The sequence below is a fragment of the Cornus florida genome, unplaced genomic scaffold (assembly GCF_030987335.1).
Source record: "Cornus florida cultivar Cherokee Brave unplaced genomic scaffold, ASM3098733v1 CherokeeBrave_3.0.0_Hap2_Chr09, whole genome shotgun sequence".
Classification (NCBI taxonomy): domain Eukaryota; kingdom Viridiplantae; phylum Streptophyta; class Magnoliopsida; order Cornales; family Cornaceae; genus Cornus; species Cornus florida.
Window position 1 is genome coordinate 95,565,703 of NW_026775579.1, and position 22,573 is coordinate 95,588,275.

A 22,573-nucleotide genomic window follows, 5' to 3' on the forward strand; every position below is an offset into this window, starting at 1 on the left:
AGCACGCAGGTACAAGACAATCCAGCTGTTGGCGTGGCCACAGTGCAGATACCAATGACAGCCGATGATGGCAATGGTGATCAAGACTGGTCACAGCGAAAAGAGACTTGAGACTGATTTATCTTGGGGGTGAAATTATTTTATTTATAATAGTAATTGAAGATTGATTTTGGTTTATAATGATTACAGTCTGTGTGGTGGTGCAATGCTTGTTGGTTCTCGAATGATATGGAAATCAGGACTGGTGAAACTGGTTCACAGAAAAGATGGTTCTGGACGATGTTTTGAAATCGTCCCCAAAATTGCTCACTTTAAAATTACTAGGAAAGCTTTTATTAGCGAAAGAAAACTAGAGTGGCTAGGTGATAATTGTGCAACAAGTTAACATGCTTTTTTAAAATTAAATTTTTATGCTAAATTCCACTCATTTTCATTGCAAAATTACATTATAATATCCAACAAAATGACAGCTGGGTTTGTTTATAAAACAAGGCCAGTAAATTACGTTTCATAACTAAAACATAAATTATTTGTGACAAAACAGTATACCATCGCTTATTCATCGTAAAAGAAAAGAAAAAAGAAAAAAATATGAGCCGTGCTTAGCTTGGTTATTGTGGGGTTGCTTAAATTTCTGCAAACTAATTATATGGGTGGGTCCTAATCTCTCTCGGGTTCGTGGGCAAGACTGGAAATTAAGATCTACTTTACAGTCAAGTCAACCCAATTACTTGCCCAAAAAAAAAATTCGACCCACTTCCTTTTAACACTTGACCTGAGGACTGCTCGATTGTCACTTTCAACTACTAAACATTTTTTTTTATAAGTAAGAATTAATTAAAAACGCTCAAAAGGGGAGCGAACCCCAAAGAAACAAAAGGGCCAAAGGGTACCTTAAACCTTCAGAGAGGCTAAGAAAACAATAATTTCTTCCATAGATCTATAATCTCTCCTTGAAACCCAACAAAAAGAGAGTAGAAATAACAGAACTTAAGCATACAAACAGACTTCTTTATCAATGAAAGCAAATGGTTTAAAGAATGAACAATCACAATTCTCAATGGATTTTCATCAATGAAAGCAAGCAGCGAAAACGATTCATTCTTGTCCCATACTATCTCGCCACCAACATAACATATGTAGTATTTTCTGTATTTTTACTTTCTTTTACAAAATAACTTGCAGAGCATAAAAAGATGGGAGGGTACAAGCACAACAAAATTGGGTCTCAAAATCCCAGAACTCTTCCCATTACTCATTTCTCTTTATCTCGGAACTAGTAGGTATCGGACCATAGAGACATACACGGATATCACCTTGTACTACTCGCTCATGAAAGTAGCTCTTGTACAAATCCCAGAATTCTTCCCTGCAAAATGACATAACATTGAAGAACAGAATCAACTGTTTAGTATGGCATTCCCCCCTCAATGGTTATTTCCTTTTGGAGGTATGCATGTGAATAAAACATGTAAGAGTTGACTTTTGTAGGTTTTAAGATGTCAATGCTTGCCAGGCCAAGTTTACAAGGCAAATATCTTATTGAGATGTTTATATACCATCTCCAAGGGATTAGTTAAAAGACAAGGCACACTCTAAAAGGAGGCAAATGATACTAAAGAAATCGGGAAAGGTTAGTACTAATATCAGAAACCTCGACCAAATGTTCTTGATGTTAGCATGAAGATGATAACAGAAAAAGAAGGGGAAGGGTATAGTTGAATTTTAAGGCAAACCTGATTTGAGGAAGTGTAAACAAGGAATAACCCTTAACATCTGTGTGCATGTCAAGCATAATAACTGCTAATCTTGATAGCCCCAATGCCTCCATATCCATCAACTTCTTGATCCTACAACCAATTTCAGAAGCATCCAGGAAATGAAATTATACATGCGAAAATAGTAATGAACTGAAAAGTGGGGGAATAGGAAGAAAAAGATAAAAGGCATTTCACCCAGTACTGCAATGTTATAATCAACAAAGTAATTAAAAATTGAAATACATAACCAGCTTTTACAATGGAAACAAAATTTTAATAAAAAAAATAAAAGATATACGAAGTAGTTGACGAGATCCAGTGCCAAAAGATATACTAAGCAGGTTAACTCCCAGAGAGAGAGGGAGAGAATACAATGATGAAGCATATCTCTTATCTTCTAACTGGAAAGAAAAAAAGAGGGGTAAAAAGTATGAGAAAAGAGTAATCTTCACGACCAATAACTTAGTACAAGGGTCAAAATGCTTCAAAATTGATATTGTATGTGTAAGAAATCCTAAAACACCATGCCCTGTTTATTCTCCTACTTGGTGTGCATTGAGTTATGCTAAAATATTGTAGTATTTGCTTGGCTGCTAGGTCGGAGGCTACGCAAACAAAAGTCGGGCTCGGCAGTCTGCATTTAGACCTGCCATTGGATCGGATTTTGATCCGAATTTGAGCCTATAACTAGGATATGGGTTGGAACATTCAATCCAATACATTAGCAATCCGACTTATCAAAAAAAAAAAATACATTAGCAATCCGAATCCGATAATTATAAAAATGTTGTTCATCATTATTTTTTATTCTCCTCCCACTCTCTATTTTGTCTCTCTTTACTGTTTTTTCCCCTTCAATAAAAAGTCAATATCTAGTTTCCTACTCCTTTTTTTTTTTTTTTTTTATATATATTTTATTTTTCTTCTTCAGCTTCTCTTATTTATTTTTCTTGTTTCCTAATCATTGTTTGCCAATCTCTTTTGATAAAAATATCCTTTTTGGATTGGGCTATCGGATGGATATATGATTAAAAACAAATCGGATATGGGTTAAATTTTTAACAATCCGTCGGGTTATTGTATTGAACACAACTCTCATCGGATTCAGAACAGATCAAGCCTAATCCGATCCGAACTCGATCCGTTTATAGGCCCAGTGGCATCCCTACGTCTCATGTAGGGCATGTTGGGAGAGCCTGATAGGCTCACTAGCGAGGTCATTAAGGTATGTCTCATGTAGCACATGAAGATTCCCAGATTCACTGCACTCTTTTATTGATTTTCCAGGTGATTTAGGTCATCCATTTCATATTATGTCCTAGATTACATGGTTGTGCCACATTTGGTTCATTTGTTTATCATACAATTATTTACTGATTAAAAAATAATTCAGGTGCTTCATGAAAGAGGTTTGCCCTAATCACACACGGTTGTTAAGGTAGGCCTTAATTACATCGACCTCCCTTATTGACGTTACACAACTTATGGCTTTAAATTTGAGCGGTAAAATGACATGGTTGGCCTTTATTTTTTCAATAATTTTTTAATTAAATCATATTATCCTTATCACTAACAAAAAAAACCGCCTCTCCCCCTCTCTCCACCCGCTCCACCATCGCCAACCCCTTTTTCTTTCTGGTCACATGAAACCATGAAAGAGGCCTGAATAAAGGAAATGATTCATAGCCACCTCATGTTCCGGTTCTCAATCCAAAAAGGCACCAAAGAAAGGAAAGAGAAGGATCACCATAGATGGATCTCCTGGAACAAATCTATAGAGAGTTCTCCTTATTACCAAACCACAAAACCACTCTAAAGTCTGAACTCTCCAAAACAATTACCCAGGTGACCAAACCCCAGGAGAGAGAAAGAGAGAGAGAGACTGCAAACTTTTCAGAGAACCATCACCCTATTAGATATAAATATTTATGTCGTATATATGTATGCATAACAGGGACGATCGGACAGCCGGTTCCCATTTTTGCTCACTGTCAGCGTTTAGAATCTATTCTCTCCTTTCTCCAATAGATATGGCAAAGCTTGACGGTGTTTGTTGTAATGCCTGATATTGGTTTGTACGATTTAAGGCAAACCCATATGGCAAACAGTTTTTTTTGATAAGTAATAATAAATTAAAAAAGGCGTTCAATAGGGGAACGCGTCCCATAGACATAAAGGAAACCGGGAACTAAGGCCCCAAAGAATCCAAAAAAGAAATTAAATCATCAGAAGAGGAACAGGATCTTCTGTTCACATAACTGAAGAGAGAACGAATAATAAAAAGTTTCAGTGTCGTTGTAGACGACTCCTTTCCGCCAAACATTCTACTATTTCTCTCCCTCCAAATGCACCACCAAATACAATGCGGTGCAGATCTCCAATAATCACGAACACTTCTACCGACACGACAACCTCTCCAAGCATGAATCAACTCCTTAGTAGAACGTGGCATTACCCAATACATGCCAAAAAGCCCAAGAATAAGATTCCAACAGTCGTGCGCTACAGAACATCCATATGGCAAACAGTTATTATTGGAACTTGGTATTAAGTGATAATCCTTTCTCCAACGGATATGCCAAACCCATATGGCAGATTGTACAAGCCCAAATCTAATGTAGGCATGTTAATGTATGTGATCAAACCCTATATGACAAAGCATAGAGTCTAACAGATGCATTTCTTCCTGGTGTGAAGATGGATAAGAATCTAAAGTTGACTTCATGGAAAAGTGTTAAGAGTTAGGTGAATTCAACCACGGGTCCGCGACAATGAAATGTCTGGAGTTCTAGCTTTATTCTTATCTAATAATGATGTCGTTATACTTTAATGTATTTTAAGTTTTTAATTTTTTTTTTTTTTTTTTCTACTTTCCATAATATGGGTATTTATATAGTTCCTTAACGGCAGTTAGTCCTCCGTCAGTCAGAAGGGGTAAGCTTGCAAAAGTTGGTAAATTGATGGTGTTTTTTGCCAAAAAAAAATAGTAAGCCCGGGGGCGGGGGAGGGGGAGGTGGGTTAGTGCAATTTGGCCAAAAAATAATTATATAAAAGCCAGACTTTGATTCTGTCTCCGTTTTAGGTCATGGCTTTTGGTCTTTTAGATATGTGTATACTGAAAAGCAATTGTTTGTTGGTACATCCATTATCCGATGAGGTAAAGAATGTGGTTTTATGTTGGATGGGTTTAGAATACAGTCTTAACTAGAAGAAAAAAAATAAGCTACAGTTATTCATGGAAGAGATATTGATTATGGGTCAACTTCAACAAAAGAACCTAGTTCAGATTCGAAGTTGGTGTCGAAAGGGTAACAAATTGATGCTTGTGTACGATTACATGCCTAATGGCGGTCCCAATCGATGGATATTCAATAAACACAAGAAGCTATGTTTGATTTGTGGTGTTAATTGATTCGTGAATCCCACTGTGCTTGCGGTAAAGAGGAAACTAGGGTAGAAGGAGAAAGGGCAAAATGTATTATTGCAATTTTATAAATTTAAAAGGCTATTAACATCTTTTCAATTAAAAGGAAGGGCATATTCGTCATCACAATAAATCTCTTTGACGGTTCTAACAGCTGGTTAACAGAAGGGGGTCGTTGAGCACATGTTCCTAACCTGAGGGGTACACAGTGATATTATGCCCAATTTCGACCGACGTGTGTAATTAGAGCAAACCTCAAGAGGTACAAGTGTAATTTCCCATCATTTTTAACCTGTGTGAGTGTAATTACCCATTTATAAATTATAGAAAATAAAACAAATTACACAAGAACAGAAGTATGAGTACGAAACTACTCTTAACTTTTGAAAAGGAAAAAATGAAATGTGAAGGAGGAGGTAAACAATGCATAATAAATTACCAGATAACAGGATGATTAATATATGACTCAATAAAAAATAAATAAAAAAAAAAAAAAAAAAAAAGAGGATGATTAATATATGATAAATTTTTTAGATGGAATCCAATTTTGGCAGGCAGTTTTGCTAAAAATGGTAAGGAAATCAGACCCCTAATCATATTTTCCTTGCATCCGACCATTTATGATTTTCTCCAGATGATTATACTCCATAAATTTAGTGCCAAAGGCGAACATTGAATACCCTGATTAATAATTACCCAATTCAATGCCCCAAATCATTATGTTGAATAATCCTTCACTAGGGGTCTAGACTTGCCCCCCAATATTCTATTGTAGAGTTAGGGCTTGAAGAAACTACTAAACGCAAGAAGAGACTTGGATCACTTACCTGCTTGGTGTCCCACTGGCAATATTAACACGGTTCTTTAAATGGGCAACCTGCATATAAACAATACATTTGTACATACCATATTAAAAAAGAAAGAAAGAAAGAGGAAGTATCAAGTAGGTTGGTCAGATTTTGTTCTATGAAAATAACAGACCAAGGGATGGAATAAACAAAAAAAAAAAAACGAAGAAAAAACAACACATTCATGTTGAGAAGCTACCTGATCCTCGATCTTCATATGCTTTGAGAATAGCTTTGCAGCATGGCATTCTCTAGTCAAAGGCCGCAAACCCCTAGAGAAATGCAAGACATTCACAAGTGTATTAAGAGGAGGAACAGAAATTACATGATGTTGGTAGATCAGATCTCCTCAAATCTGATTTCACAGATCTTGCAATACGATCTGGAAGATTTGTACAAAACAAATCTGCACGAGAGCTGTGAGATTTTATACAGTTGTAGTTGACTATTTAGGAAAGTAATTAGGGTGTTTATTACAGATTTTATACAGCTGTAGTTGACTCGCGAGAGGAAAGGGATGATATACTCATGTAATATCTCTGATTTTAAAAAAGTGAATCATTTTATTCTCTCATCTTTCTTGTCTATTTCCGCTTCATGGTATCAGAGTTGGAAAAGAAGTTCTAATTCTTTATTGGTTCGTTTCTCTCTCAGGCTCTCATTGCCATATAGTTTCTTTGTTTTTCCCTCTTCTAATTCGAGTCCTTCAGTACCCTATTTTTAAGTCTTTCAATGGCAGAAACCTCAATCCAAGCCAAGCCATTCATTCACTTTGAAAATCCCACACTCCAAATTACCCCAGAAAAATTAAATAGCAAAAATTTCCTTGAGTGGTCCCAATCTGTCCAGCTTTTCTTTAAAAGTAGAGGGAAGATGGGGCATCTTCGTGGGTCAGTAAAAGTACCAAAGGTAACTGATCCTTCCTATGAGTTGTAGGAAGCAGAGAATTCACAAATCATGTCATGGTTGATTAATTCTATGCAACCTGAAATCGGCAAGCATTTTCTCTTCCTTTCCACGATAAAAGAGATATGGGATAGCGTGTCTAGAACCTACTCAAAGAGAGGAAGTTCTCCAAGGATCTTTGAACTAAAGAGAAAAATCCATAATACAAAGCAAGGCAATCCGCCCGTATCTGAGTATTATAACAATCTCATGGTCCTGTGGCAAGAATTGGATCTTCATTGACACTTTGAGATGAAGGATCCAGAAGATGCAACTTAGCTTGCTAAAATACTTGAACATGACCGACTTTTTGAGTTATTAGCTGGACTTAATTCTGATTTTGATGAAGTCAGTGGACGAGTACCGGGGAAAGAACCACTTCCCTCACTGCAAGAAGCATTTTCTCACGTTAGTAATGAGGAGGACTGGAAGGCTGTTATGGTAAAAACCATTCCTCAAGAGATCTCAGCACTCAAGGTTTTTCAAGAAAAGCCTAAAAACTTCAATCTTGCTGCTGGACAATTTAAACCAGCAATGAACAAAGCTGGTGAATCCGACACTAGGGGGTGTGATTTCTGCAATAGACCACGGCATATCGAGAGACCTGTTGGAGGTTACATGGAAAAAGGGAGACAAAGGAAACAAACAACCACCAACGAGAGTCTATCAGGTTGCAACTGCTCCAAAAGATGATCCTTCTGAAGCTGCTGGTCATGACTCTGAAAATCAGGCCTTCACTAAAGGTCGGTTGGAAACTCTGTATAAACTCTTGGGACAAGCTGGAATCTAAGGGAGTTTGAAATCAACAACTGAAATCACCAATGCCTCTAGTAACTTTGCTCAGTCAGGTAATATCTATACAGCTTTGAGTGTTTTAAACAATGTTTGTTCTAACCCTTGGATCATTGATTCTGGGGTAACAGATCACATGACTAGTGATTCACATGTCTTCACAAGAATCACAACCTATAATCATTGTTCAGGAAAGGATAAAGTCAAGGTTGACAATGGTTCCTTCATTCCCATTCATGGGAAAGGGTCTATTCCCATTACATCTTCATTAGTTTTACCATCTGCTCTTCATGTTACACAAGTTACATGCAACTTACTGTCCTTGAGTAAAGTCACTAAAGAGCTAAATTGTTCCGTAACCTTTTTCCCCACTCAATGTATTTTTCAGGATCTTACTTCGGGGAAGAGGATTGGCCGTGCTGAAAAGAGAGAGGGGCTCTATTACTTGTGTCCATAAACGGGAAAAGATGCTTAAGCTTATGTCTCTAAAGCTTTGTCTATTTAAGGTTCTTGTATCCTGAACTATTTGTTGGTCTAGAAACTTCAAGATTTCAGTGTGACTTTTGTGAAATGGCTAAGAGTTATCGAGTAACCTATCCAATAAATAATAAAAGGTCTGAGATTCCGTTTTCTATTATTCATAGTGATGTGTCGGGACCATCCCGTGTCAGTTCGTACTCAGGGTTTAGATGGTTCATAAGTTTCATTGATGATTGCAACCGTATAACTTGGATTTTCCTTTTGAAAGAAAAATCAGAAATTGCTATAATCTTCAAATCTTTTCATGCCATGATTGAAAATCAACTCGAGAAACAAATTCAGATTTTTAGATCAGATAACGGAAAGTAATACTTTAATAACCTATTTGGATCATACTTTGTTGAAAAAGGAATAGTTCATCAATCCTCTTGCATAGATACACCCCAACAAAATGGAGTCGCTGGGAGGAAGAACATTCACTTGTTCGAAGTTGCTAAAGCTCTTATGTTTACTCGGGAGGTTCCAAAACTTTATTGGAGTGATGCAGTGTATATGGATCTCCCACCAGGTTTTGAAGAAAGATCGGAAATAAGAGTCTGTAAGTTGAGAATATCTCTGTATGGTCTTAAGCAATCTCCCAGGGCATGGTTCAAGAGGTTTACAAGATTCTTGAAAGGTGGCGGTTATTTACAAAGTCAGGGAGATCATACCTTATTCCAAAACTTTATTGGAGTGATGCAGTGTATATGGATCTCCCACCAGGTTTTGAAGAAAGATCGGAAAATAAGAGAGTCTGTAAGTTGAGAATATCCCTGTATGGTCTTAAGCAATCTCCCAGGGCATGGTTCAAGAGGTTTACAAGATTCTTCAAAGGTGGCTGTTATTTACAAAGTCAGGGAGATCATACCTTATTCTTTAAAAACTCTCCAGAAATGAAGATCACAGTGCTCATCATCTATGTTGATGACATCATTGTCACAAGTAAGGATGTGGAAGAAATCAAAAGCCTGAAGGAACGCTAAACAAAGGAATTTGAAACAAAAGATTTGGGGAGTCTAAGGTACTTCTTGGGCGTGGTAAGCAAGTTTATGAATTCTCCTATGGAAAATAATATGGAAGTTGTACAACAAATATTGAGATATCTGAAGTCTTCACCAGGAAAAGGGCTTATGTTCACTAAAAATGGTCATCTACAAATTGAAGCCTTCGCTGATGCAGATTGGGCTGGATCTCCGGTAGACAGAAGATCAACGTCTGGGTATTGCACCTTTGTAGGAGGTAACCTAGTTACTTGGGGAAGCAAGAAACAAACTGTCGTAGCTAGGTCGAGTGCTGAGGCAGAATTCCAAGCAAGTGAAGTTCTATGGATCAAAGGGTTGTTTAAAGAACTCAAGCTGGAACCTAAAGGGCCAATGAAAGTCTATTGCGATAACAAGGCCGCAATCAGTATTGCACACAATCCCGTCCAACATGATCACACCAAACACGTAGAGGTGGACCTACACTTCATCAAAGAAAAGATTAAGAGTGGACAAATTTCTACACCATTCGTACCGACTACACAACAACTAGCAGACATCTTCACCAAAGGAATTTAGACAGCTAGTTTCGGTTCTCTAGTTTCCAAGCAGGGAATGCATGACATCTACATAACAACTTGAGGGGGAGTGTTGGCAGATCAGATCTCCTCAGATCTGATTTCACAGATCATACAATATGATCTGGAAGATTTGTACAAACAAATTTGCACATGACCTATCAGATTTTATACAGCTGTAGTTGACTATTTAGGAAAGTAATTAAGGTGTTTATTACAGATTTTATACAGATGTAGTTGACTATTTTATTATTTCTTTTTTTCTTTTTCTTTTTTTTTTTTTTAGCTTTTTTTAGTTGTACACTTTGTGTATATATACTCATGTAATATCTCTGATTTTAAAAAAGTGAGAATCATTTTATTCTCTCATCTTTCTTGTCTATTTCTGCTTCATATTCTCATCTTTCTTGTCCATTTCCGCTTCACATGAATCACAACAATGCATATGACAATATTTAATTGGTTCTAATACTTCATTTATAATTTATGAATGGAAAAAGCATCATACCTAAGAAGTTCCAAGGATCTTAAGGCAGATAAACTAATTATAAGAACTGCTGGATTCCCAGGATCAATCTTTCCTTCCAATAGTTGCTTTCCACAAAGGACCTCTTTCCATGATAATCCCAAAGCAGCCTTCATATGTTCACTCAGATTGTCAACGTTTTGAGCCAGGTCTTGAGGTAGCTGGAGAATGCATGTTTCTGCATGATGAAAATAAACTGCTTAAAAATTTCTTCCCAAAGCAATAAGTAATTTCCAAAGATTTTGAAAAGAATAACCCAGACAGAAGATCAGTGTTTGAACATGACTTGTTTATTCTGAATCATAATTTGAGCAATTAATAAAAGTTTACAAATGTACTTCCCCCAAAACCATCAGGAAGCATACCACAAGTCAGCAAGGCGACAAAGAACACCAATACTTCAAGCAGCCGACTTTTTCAATAAAAAAATATTCACACATACATTCACAAATGCAAGCAGATGACATTTTAAACTTTACTATGTCACTGTCATCAAATACACCATATTCTGGAAACATACCTACTATAAAGGGGAAATAAACTAAAAAGAAAAATGGATTATAAACTGTAATACCCCCAAAACATTTACAATTAATTTTAAAAATAACGGGGTTAAATATGTAATTTAGATGTTACAACTGCTGGGGTATGTATTTTTATTGAGTGTAGGTTATAATTATACTCAAACATACCCAAAAGTCTACAAGTCTAAATACCCTCACTAAACAATTTTAGGGTTAACTTCCAAAAAAATAATTACGGTTTATTGGACACAATTGTCTGCAAAGAGGAGAGTAGAGATACGACGAAGAGATCAGAAAACCTTTCGGAAACTTTGGTCAAGCAAGTTGATCTTTGCCATATTTTTTTATACATTTGTAACTTTTTTTTTTCTATATAAAAACTGAGTGTTTATTGTCCCTATAAAATTTGGCAATAGTTCATTCTATTAATGCACTTGGCACTGTTACCAAACATATTTACAGTGTCAATGAGGTAAACACATCCGTGATTTTCTGTAACCAAAACCACGAGGGGAAAAAAAACAGACGATAACCATTATTCGTCCACATTTCCTCATAAGATAGAATTCCTGAAAAAAATCCATGCAAATCAGCAAGAACAACCCACAGGAAACTTCATGTTTTGGGCTTCTTTGGTGGTGCCATGTCTTCCGGCTCTGCCTTGCGCTTTATCCCCAAGAAGTGCTCAACCTTTCTATCTCCAAGCATGGGTGTTAAACCCCAGGGAAATCCTTCTCAACAGTAGCAAAACCACTTCTATGATAAGATAGGGCGCCTTTAATCGAGCTTGAGTTTCTATCATCCTCTCCACAGACAACAACGGTGTATCAGCATTCTTCATTTGCTTTACCTTCAGGTCTGCCTGGTATTTCCTCATGCGCTTTTCTTGTTTCATTTTGCCAGGTCCCCTATCATGGAATTTATGTGAAAACAACTCAAAGTTGTCTTTTGGAGTCAAAATCCGTCCAGACTCATCTGTCCTCTCAATACGTATAACCTTTGATACATCATTATCATAAATGCCAACAAGCTTGCTTTTTTTCTTGTCCGTGTTTCTGCCACCCCATTCAACAGTTTCTCTAAGTGTTCCTTGGTCTTTAAGCAGCTTAAGTGAACCTGATAGTCCCTTCCCAACAGCAACTTCATGGGTAATTTCATCCAGAACTATTTCCTCATTCACGGGGTTTAATCATTCTCAGCATCTTTTACCTCTGTCCAACCACCATCCACATCTTCTGTTTCTAGATCAGAGGCTTTTGGTGATACATCTTCCTCTATGAAAACATCTTCACCATCAAGCTTGTGTGATTCTCCATCAAGCTGAAGACCCCACACAAACTCTTCCATCTCCGCGAAGACAACTTTGTTTTCTTGTGTCTCACCAGATGTGGGGCTTTCATTATCTGCAGTTAAATTGCTGGCGGTGGAAGAAGCAAGGAGGGCAGTTGCCTGAGGACCAGATGCCGTTACCTCATTCTGCCTTCCAAGAGCTAATTTCCTTGCTCTTTCTAAAGATTTACGGAGATCCTCATGATCACCAAAAACTGGATTATCATCTCCGTCAGCTTGAATGGTAAGTTTGCTCCAATCAGAGTGATTTAGATGCCTATTCTGCTTTAATATATGCTGATCTGTATGAATTACTTCTCATCTCAGTCTCAGATCTCCCTTGTTTCTTTTTAAGGGCCCGCCTCTTCCCATCATTTCGAAAACCGAGATCGCCAACACCCAACCCAGCAGAGACAGCTTCTGCTTCAAGGGCATTTATATCCTGCTTCTCTTTTTTCCTCAATGATTTCTTCTTCTTGGGCTTTTAAAACTGAACCATTTCTTCAAGAGTATAGTAGTCTGATGAAATCTTCCCAGTTGAGTTGAGATCTTCAAAGTGATTGTTCGTCAAAACACCCTGTATCCTTCGTCGGAACTCCTCCAGTTTCTTCTCTACTTCACCAGTATAACAACCACTTGAATCCAGAGTTACTCCTTCATCCATAACCGGATCATCATTTTTTTTTCCTTAGTTGGTACTCACACACCCAAGCCTCCACTGAGGCTCGAACCCCTGACCTCCCTTTGGGAAGTAGGGGCCTGATACAGTTGGGCCACTTGTCTGTTGGCTCATCATTGAACTTGTAGTTATATACAAATTCCCGTTTTCTTCTTTGCAGCCCTGTAAGCCGCATTTCTACGCTTTTGCTCTCCAAATTCCACGTTTTCAAGCTTGTCAACCTCTTCGTTGATGTTACCATTGGCTAGAATGCTCTGATCTTTTAGTGTCAAAACAACTGCTCCACCTTTGATTACTTTATCAAGCCCATGAAGTACTTTAACCCCACCTAGGTCTTGAGCAGTATGATGGGCTGCCGCCTCATCTTCAGTTTCTCCATGATTGATATTGTCCTGCTCCTTGAAGGTCTTTGAAAGCTTCAAGGCTTTCTCCTTTTCAGCATTCTTTTTCTCCTCAAGCTTACGGCTCTTACTAACCCATGCTAGAACCTCTGAAACGCATTCAAATTTTTCTTTAGTCTTTCTTCCTTCATCTTTGAAATGCGTTCCTCAAGCTCAAATGCTGCTTGGTGTGATCCACGCCTGACTCAACCTCAGCATCTGGTACATAACTGATGGTCCTAAAATCATCCTCGTCATTTCGATAAACCTTCACGTGCGTCATTACTTCCCTATCGTGACCACCTCCATCAACCTATATCCCCTTATCGTCATTCCCCCAAATACTTGCTCCTATCATGACCCTCAGCCCGGTGTTTCTGACTCACTTTATCTCTTTCTCTTGCCTTCACTCTATCTTGATCTGCCTTCCTATCCTTCTCTCTAATTCTCTCTGTTATGACAAAAGCAACGAACCCAAGTTGAATCAAGAATCACGACAAAAAAGTAAACACGCCACACAAACAACACAAAGATTTATACGTGGTTCACCAACAGCCTATGTTCACGGTTGGGATCCGGCGAAAGTTTTCACTATATGTAAAATCAGAGATTACAAGTTTTCAGCCCCACTCAGTTTTTGTACGAATTTCAGAGTCTCTCTCTTCCCCACTCCAAACCCTAAGTGCCCTTATATATTGGGCTACAAGAGACTAATTAGGGTCCATGACCCATGAGCAAAAAAGGGCTCAAAATATTTCCATCCAACGGGTCGTTAGGTCATAAGTGGGTCGCAACACGACCCGGCACCAAATTTGGGCCCGGCACCAAATTTGGGCCACAATATCACACTCTATTTTCCCTTTTCTCTCTAAAGTGCATCTCTGTCTCTATCCTTATCATTTGCCTTTTCCTTCTCTCTATCTTTATGTTTTTCTCTCTCCTTCACCCTTTCTCTGTCCTTTGACCTGTCCTTTGATCTTTCTTTATCCCTATCCCTGCCCTTCTCTCTTTTTCCTATCACTTTCTCTATCCTTTGACTTGTCTTAATTTGAAGATATAGTTAAGATGTATATATATAGGTTTTGGTATTCGTGTGTGTACATATAATATAATATAAACAATGCATGCGTGGATGACTAATATCTTATAGGTGTTAAAATCTGACCACGATAATGATTATTTGTTGTGATGGAGATCAATTGAAATTAAGAACACGGGGATGTTTGGTATTGACTATACACCAATATACATATACTTCATTAGGCATGGCTGAACCCTATAGAACCGAAATTTTAGAATGGATATGATTTCAATCTTGAGATTTAGATCCTTTTCGATGATCAAATTCAAAGACCCATGAATTGAGTTAGTTTTAAGGTATATTAGTAGGCCGATTTGGAGGAAGGGGCTATGGTGGTGGAAAAGTTGCAGAACAAATACTGAACATTTGGGAAGAAGACCCAAATTTAATCGACGCATCGGGGAGAGTGCCACTCACCAGAAAAGACCATTGTGGCCCACTTACAAAGTCCAACCAGATGGTCCCACTTTTGGGCCACCCGAAATAATTAAATAATTATTTTATATTTTCAATTTAAAAAAAAAAAAAATAAGGAAACAATAAAAAAAGAAGTATTTAAAATTTTTACAAAATTATGAAAAATTATAATTAAATAGCACTGACTTGTTTCGGTCATAATATACTTAGGACTAATTATAATTTATACACTTGCTTAAAGTTAACCAAGTATACTTTTCTTTTCTTTTTTTTGGATAAGTTAACCTATTGATCATGGTTTGGGAACATCAGGACCATGAGGTACACACTTGGTCAGTGGAAATCTAATACAAGTTAATCAAGATGGTTAACTACCAGTTTATTGAGATTAAAAGGGTTTATGTAATTGTGGAGAACCTAATGAAGTTAATCGAAATGGTTAGCTAATTATAGTCTGTAATTGAGGTAACGGTAACATCAGAAATGGTATATGTATTGGAAGCTCACATAGTATTTAATGAGTTATTACAGAAATTGTAAATTGTGGTGAAGGAAAAACATAATATTTTAATCAATGGGGGAAATAGTTGATGTCTTGGATATATTTAGAGTTTAGGGACCCATTTGACCCTTGAGTAGCTTTTGCGGGTTGCGTTCCCGTTTGTTAAAAAAAAAAAAAAACACACACACACACAATAGTACCAATTTACAAAAATAAAGGGGACATACAAAATTCCAGTGATTATAGAGGAATTAAATTAATGAGGCATACAATGAAACTATGGGAAAGGATAATAAAACAAAAAAAAAAAAAAAAAAAAAGAGAGAGAGAAGGAATCCACAGTATCTGAAAACCAATTTGGATTCATAAAGCAGCCCAATTAAACGTTTTATAATCTCTTTTTCAAATACTAGAAATACATGCTGGAAAGACCTACAGAACTACAGCAGCACGAATGGTAATCTAAATAGGTCACAGTCAAATGTCTTTTCAACAAGAAAAAAAAAAAAAAAATTGTCATTGGGCACATTATATGACTGCACTCCATTGAATTATATTTAAATTCTCAAGTTTTCTTGAAAGTTCAACCAATCACCCACACACAATATTGCTCCTGTTAGGGCTCTGACTCTCAACCTCCCATTTGGGAGGAGAGATCGTTACATTTGCGTTAAATTCCATTTATATATTAAGAAGTTATTTGAAAAGGGATTGATAATGGCTACGTAAAGATCACAACTAAAAAGCTATATATATATATATAAACACGATGTTAGAATTAAAACAAACAAATAGAAAGCGAAAAAATGATGAAAGTGAGAAAAAGAGAAACACCTTTTATTGAATCGAATTCGAGAGAAGAAAGGCGTATCGCATTGGCTGATTGATACTGATCTAAGAAGAAACTCAGCTGCTGAGACACAGTTGGCATTGGAATGTTCCCGTTGTTTTTGCTTTCCGAGCTTTTGATTTCATTGTTGTTGTCTTTTATCTTCTTCTTGGATTTGTTCTTGGTCTTCGCTCTGCTGGGTCCGAGTTTTTTAGGGTTTCTGAGTGCGGTTTTCGAACGCTTCTCATTTCCGCTTCCCATGGTTGTTGCGCCGACACTATCAGTTTATTGATCCTCAAGGTTTTAGGGGTTTTAGAACGGGTCTAATTTAGAAGTCGAACCTGGAAAAAATGAATGGGCCGGGCTGGGTTATGTTTAGGATTTGGAAGAACTAAACAGGAGATGGATGGGGAAGTTAGCCTGGGCTGGGTTACCATTAATTTTTTTAAGAGAAAAAAATATAACATATTAGATTGGGTTGGTTTGGATTGTTAGGCTTGGGCTTAAATAACTCCAAAGGGTTAAAACAGCTATTATGACACATAAAATAGGATGAAGTCAGAAAATCTCCTCATAATTTCAAAAGTGTGCAAATAACACTTTTCGAATTCAAATCTCACCCTTATACCCTTGTAGTATGAATACCGAGTAAATAAGGGCTTCATGCAACTTAAAATAACCCTTTAATACCCACCACCCTTTTACACTATCTAAACTACTCCTTACTAATTTTTTTTTTTATATATAATAACCTTACGAATCTGGGCTCAACAAAAATAAGTTTTGGAATAAAGAAACATTAGAGATGAAAGAAACATCAAATAATGCCTCAACGCTCAGTTTGCATCAAAAACAACTCTGTCATTGATTCTCTGACGAAAATTCACACCAGACGGTGAAGCCTGACTTAAAGATTATAGATTATATCCTCAACGTGTTTGTGGATTGAACCGGCGTGAGTCAAATTCCAATCGTAGAAGGTGATCTGACCTACGTGCACCGCCAAAGGCAAATTTCTTTTATCTTTGTTTTACCCAAATTTTGTAAAATCATGCCATGTTACTAAAATATTTAATGCCCATTTTTACAAAATTTAAAATTTTGAATTCATATGAAAAAGGGATTCCATCATGCCAATATGGTACTTTGTTTAATGCATCTATGTGGTATCCAGTTGCTCTTTTAAAGTGTGCTTGAATTGAAAGAGGACGAAGGAAATGAAAAGAGAGTGTGTTCCAAATTTGTTTAATCTATGTGGTATCCACTGGCACACTCCCTAATTTTTATAAAGTATCTTCTGTTATGTTTTTACCATTGGCGCGCTCCCTAAAAATAAATATTCCCCTGAACCATTCCACATCCACACAATAAAACCTCTTAACCACAAAAGATTTATTAATAGTATTCAAAGTAATTGTAAATCCAAATTTGTCAAATATACAATAACAGTAATTGATACAAGAGGTACCCATCCTACAACTCAGGACCATGACTCTAAAAAGTTTTCCTTATCACTCAGATCAGATCTACCGGCGAATTTGATACCGTGTGATTTTCCGTCCACCAAGCTTGGTTCAACAACCAGCAAACCAACCGTTGAGAGGAAATTAACTGATACACCTGCAATAGAAAGAATTGTGGTCAAGGTCTAACTAATATATAACCGAATACCGAATCATCCTTTGCTAGTTTTGGAGTTGACTGACGGTCATCTAGCCCAATAATATAACATTTCCATCATCAAAGAGAATGAGGGGCGAATTCAGGTGTGTGAGAGAGAGAGAGAGAGAAAAAAAAAAAAAAAAAAAATGAGTGGGTGGGTGTGTGTTTTTCTTGTCATGAAAAATAAATTAAAAATAAATAAATAAAATTACTATCCTCTCCTTCTTTCTTTCTTTCATCTCCTAACTAACGTACTTTCATTTTTCCCTAAAACATCATCGTAAGAAGCAAAGGTCCTTATTGCTTGGTAAATAAAACATATTTTGGATAAAATTTGACAAAGGAAGGGGGTGAAGATGGAAAAAAGGGAGAAAAAAATAATAATAGTAAACATACCAACAGAAAAGAGATGCCTTCACTTTCGAGGTATAGTTTTTCCATGTATTTCTTGCCATAAAAAAAATAATAAATAAATAAAAATTCACAATCCTCGTCTTCTTTCTTTCATCTCCTAAATAAGGCCCTTGTTGTTTTTCATGTGTATTTGTTACACCAACTGTTAAGGGTTCGCTTGGCATGCAATGCGTTTTAGTCGTTATGTTTTTGGTCAATTTATTTTGAGAAATTCAAAATTTTGCTTTAGTTCATCTGTTATAATACTAAACACACAATATCACTAATTTTGTGATATGGTTTTCAATAAAAAAAATTTAATATGTTATAAATTATTATAAATCAATATCAACCGTTTCAAACATAATACGAATTTAAATTTAAATATTAATATAAAAAATAACAATATCATAATGCATGTAAAATAGACTTTCATTAATGTTACTTTTTTATTTTCAGAATATTTGTGATTCAAAAAGTCAAAACAATAAGGTCAATAGAGAATTTCTTTGTCGACATCAACTAGATTGGTGGAATGAGCACAACCAACGTTTCTAGAAGTTAACTTGAAAGGATCAATTTTTTTAATAAAATCTTTTTATTCAACATTCTCCACAAAATTTTCATAAAAATTTAATATATTATGAATTATTATAAATTAATAAAAATCATTTCAAACATGATATCGATTCAAATTTAAATATTAGTATAAAAAATAAAAATATCATAATGGATGTAAAACAGACTTGCATTAATGTTATTTTTTAAATTTAGAATATTTATAATTCAAAAAGTCAAAAGAGAATTACTTTGTCAACATCAACTATATGGTGGAATAAGCATAACCAACGGTTCTAGAAGTTGACTTGACAGGATCAATTTTTTTAATAAAATCTTTTTATTCAACATTCTCCACAAAATCATCACCAGCCGACTTTTAGTTTATCTTGTCAAGGATTCACTTTGTTGAAGGATTCACTTTTAGTGCTTGGTTTGTTGATATTGGGGTGGTGAGAAACAAAGGCACCAAATTAGGATTTATAAAATGACTAAAAACTTTTACGATTAGGATTCATAATGTGGATGAGTACATTGTGTATTTAATTGGGTTTAAATATGATAAACACACTTTATCAAACAAATTAAAAAGCAACCAATATTGAGTGCTTATCATGATCAATCTATCATTTCTTCTTAATAAAATGTCCAAGTGTTAGCACTGAGCACACAATTTGAAAACCATTCATAGGACAAGGTTTCACCGCCGCAGTACTTTATAGTTGTTGGACAAGATTTCACGAATAATACAAGTCCGCCAGACAAGGTTTCACACGTATCATAATATTATGAGATGTAAAATTGTAATTGGCATATTTCAGTAATCAAAATAAGTTTGGATTGAGTTGTAATTTTATTTATTTATTATTATTGAGTCTCAATTTCGGAAGCAAAAAATTCAAGTGAAGCTACTCATGATATTCTTAGTTCGACAATGAACAACAAATAATCAAGATAAGTGTGTGAAAATCACTTAAAATAGGTTTGAAAGTTGGATTTCTTTATTTAGGGTTTTTCAACAATCCAACCTATTGGACTCCACTCTTGAACCAGTTGCATGTTCTGCGCAAAAATTATACTTTGAAAAAATCCAATCGGTTGCATTTCCATGAACCAAAAGGGAAATTTTTTTGTTTTAAATCAACTTTTGTTACCTTTTTTTTTTTTTTTTTACTAAATTAGAGGGATGTTTTAGCACGAAATTTGAAGAGCTAGATTTTCATAACCCTATAAAGTCTTTTAGTGTGAGTTTTTAAAGGTTTATTATTTTTCGGTATTTTAGAGCACTCACCTAATTATATACACTAAGTGACTTAGGTTGTTTGTTCATTGTTCGGTTGAAATTAGTCTGATTGAAGATTTCATGTCTACTGGTTGTAAAGGCAGAATTTCGTTTCAACTTCAGAAAATTAGTTTTTGAAGAAAATAAGGAGCATATCACACTTTGAATGAATCAAGAAACTCGTGAAGTGTTGGTTGATCTAATAATAATCCTTCTACATAAATTAAGAATAAGACTGAGGTTGAGTGCTGTTGGACTGGAGAGTCGCAAAGATATGAATTGTTAGTGATTGATTTTTGATAGAGTGTTAGAGTGCGAGTTTGAGTTAGAGTCAATTGTACTTTGATTCATACATAGTGAATCTTTTTGCTTGAAACGACATAAGTCATTGAGGTGTTCCCAAAATGATTAGTCTCTTCTGCTGATCAGGTTTCCTTGCTAAAAATTCGGTGTCGCTCTAAACTGTTGGGTTTATTTCCTGCTATATGGAGGAAAGCCCAAGTGGGTTTTATTAAAAGCCCAAAGCCCAGACTTTAGGGAAAAGAAAACCCTAAGGAAGTTAGTATAAAAAGAGAGAGAGGTTAGCCGCAAGTGAAAGAAAAAAAGAGAAGAAAAACGCTGGTTTTTTCCATTCTGCTCAGGTTTGATCAAACGTTCAATCCCACTTTGTCCGTGGTCCGATCAAGCTAAAATTTGGAGGAGAGGTTTACGACTCAGTGATGCACAATCTGAACGGTGGAGATCAGATTTTGAGCTCGGTAACAGTGATTCGTGCCCGTAAACAGTAATTGGGTTTTGGTAGAAAAACGCAGGTTTTTCTATTCTGCCCAAATTTCATCAAACGTCCGATCCCGCTTCGTCCGTGGTCCAATCGAGCTGAAATTTGGAGGAGAGGTTCATGACTCAATGAGTTAAAATCTGAACGGTGAAGATCGGATTTTGAGCTCAGGAACAGCGATTCGTGCCCGTGAACAGTAACCGGGTTTTGGTATTTTTCTCTCCAATTCTCTTTGTTTTTTGCCAAGATTGTTGCTATCTTGATGAGATGTTTTATAGCCTCTAATTGCGATTAGAGAAGACTTTGCGTACCCATTATTTTGGTTGATAGTGGAAATTTTAACTGGACTAGGTCTCGTGGTTTTTCTTCCTCACACTGGAGGTAAAAAATTGCTTTTGTTCTTGTGGCTTGGTGTGATTGATTTATTCTCTATTATTTTCAGCACATATAAAAGTAGAGATATACTATATTTACTTACATATAGGGAGAAGAATTATTCCGCTGTATTTATTTATTGTCATCTCTTGTAATACCCCTAGTTTTTAAAAGGCTAAAATGGGAATTTAATTTTGATTTTAATTGCATTTTTATTTAATTAAGTGTGCATTGGTTGTTTTAAATTATTTATTTAATTTTAATTGTTTTGTGTTTTAAATTAATTGTTTTGTGTTTTAAATTGATTATTTTATTTTAATTGGTGGTTGGTGTTAATTTAATTATTTGGTAATTAGGGTTTCAATTTTTTTTATTATGTCTAGGATTGGAGCCGACATATAGTTGGTTTAGGATTTATATTAGGGTTTATATACGTACAGGTCTGCTAAGGGTTTTGGAAAACCCTATTCATCTTATTCACGAATATAGGATACAGAGGGAAAACAGGGAGCAACCAAGTGCACTTTGTGAGACATAATCTTGAGAGAACTTTAGGAGATTAAGGGATGGGTTCTAGGAGGAGGACTGGAGTTAGCTAGGAGCAGTAGAGGTTGATGAGATCAATCATTGTTGCCGGAGTAAATTCAGAGACAGAGGGTTACAGTTTCATAATCTGAAATCAGAGGCAAGTCTCTGTTCTTCTCTCTCCCGTTAATTCGTGTTCTGTGCATGCCTAGTTGAGACTCCAGGGATTAATCAAAGATTAAAATAGATGAAACGAATGTTATGATTCATCTTGTATGCATGTTTAATCAATTTTTAGTTCTATTGAATTAATCTGTTTTAGTGTTGCTTAAAAGTTTTAACTGAAATCTTGTTGCGGGTTGTTTTAAATTTTGTGTTGAATTCTTGTTGGGAATGTATATTTACGCTTGTGGGTCAGTCTAAGACATTATATGAAACCTAGAATAAGTGATTAACACAGTATTAAGTTTCACCAAATTAACCTGTTGTGCGTTGTATAAAATCTCAGACAAAGGTTTTGTTGATCGTTGCTTCTAAACCTATGTTCCTTGCATGCTATCATTGAATATCAGTGGTTTAAAATGTACCTAGGACTGAGTTTGAACCTAGAACAGAGATTTAAAAACATTCCAGAGGCTCTGTTAGTTACCGGAGCCGAAGAAGATGAAGCAAGAACAGACGACGGTGTCCAAAGGAGCAAAAGCAGGCTCCAGAAAACCTAGGAGCCGCCTCTAAGCCTTTGGAGCCGGCTCCTAAAGGATTGGAGCCGGCTCCTGGCTGTTTTGGAGCAGGCTCCAATAGTCCAGAGCCGGTTCTTGAGGCAATTTGAGCAGTGCTCTCACCCGGATGCGCTCAGTTTTGGTTTAGTGCACTGTTTGGCTGCGTGG

General features: G+C 36.2%; 1 pseudogene; it reads right to left on the reverse strand.

The window, feature by feature from the left end:
• Positions 1–11,301: 11,301 nt before the first annotated feature.
• LOC132275395 (SART-1 family protein DOT2-like) lies at positions 11,302–16,258 on the reverse strand (annotated as a pseudogene).
• Positions 16,259–22,573: the final 6,315 nt, after the last annotated feature.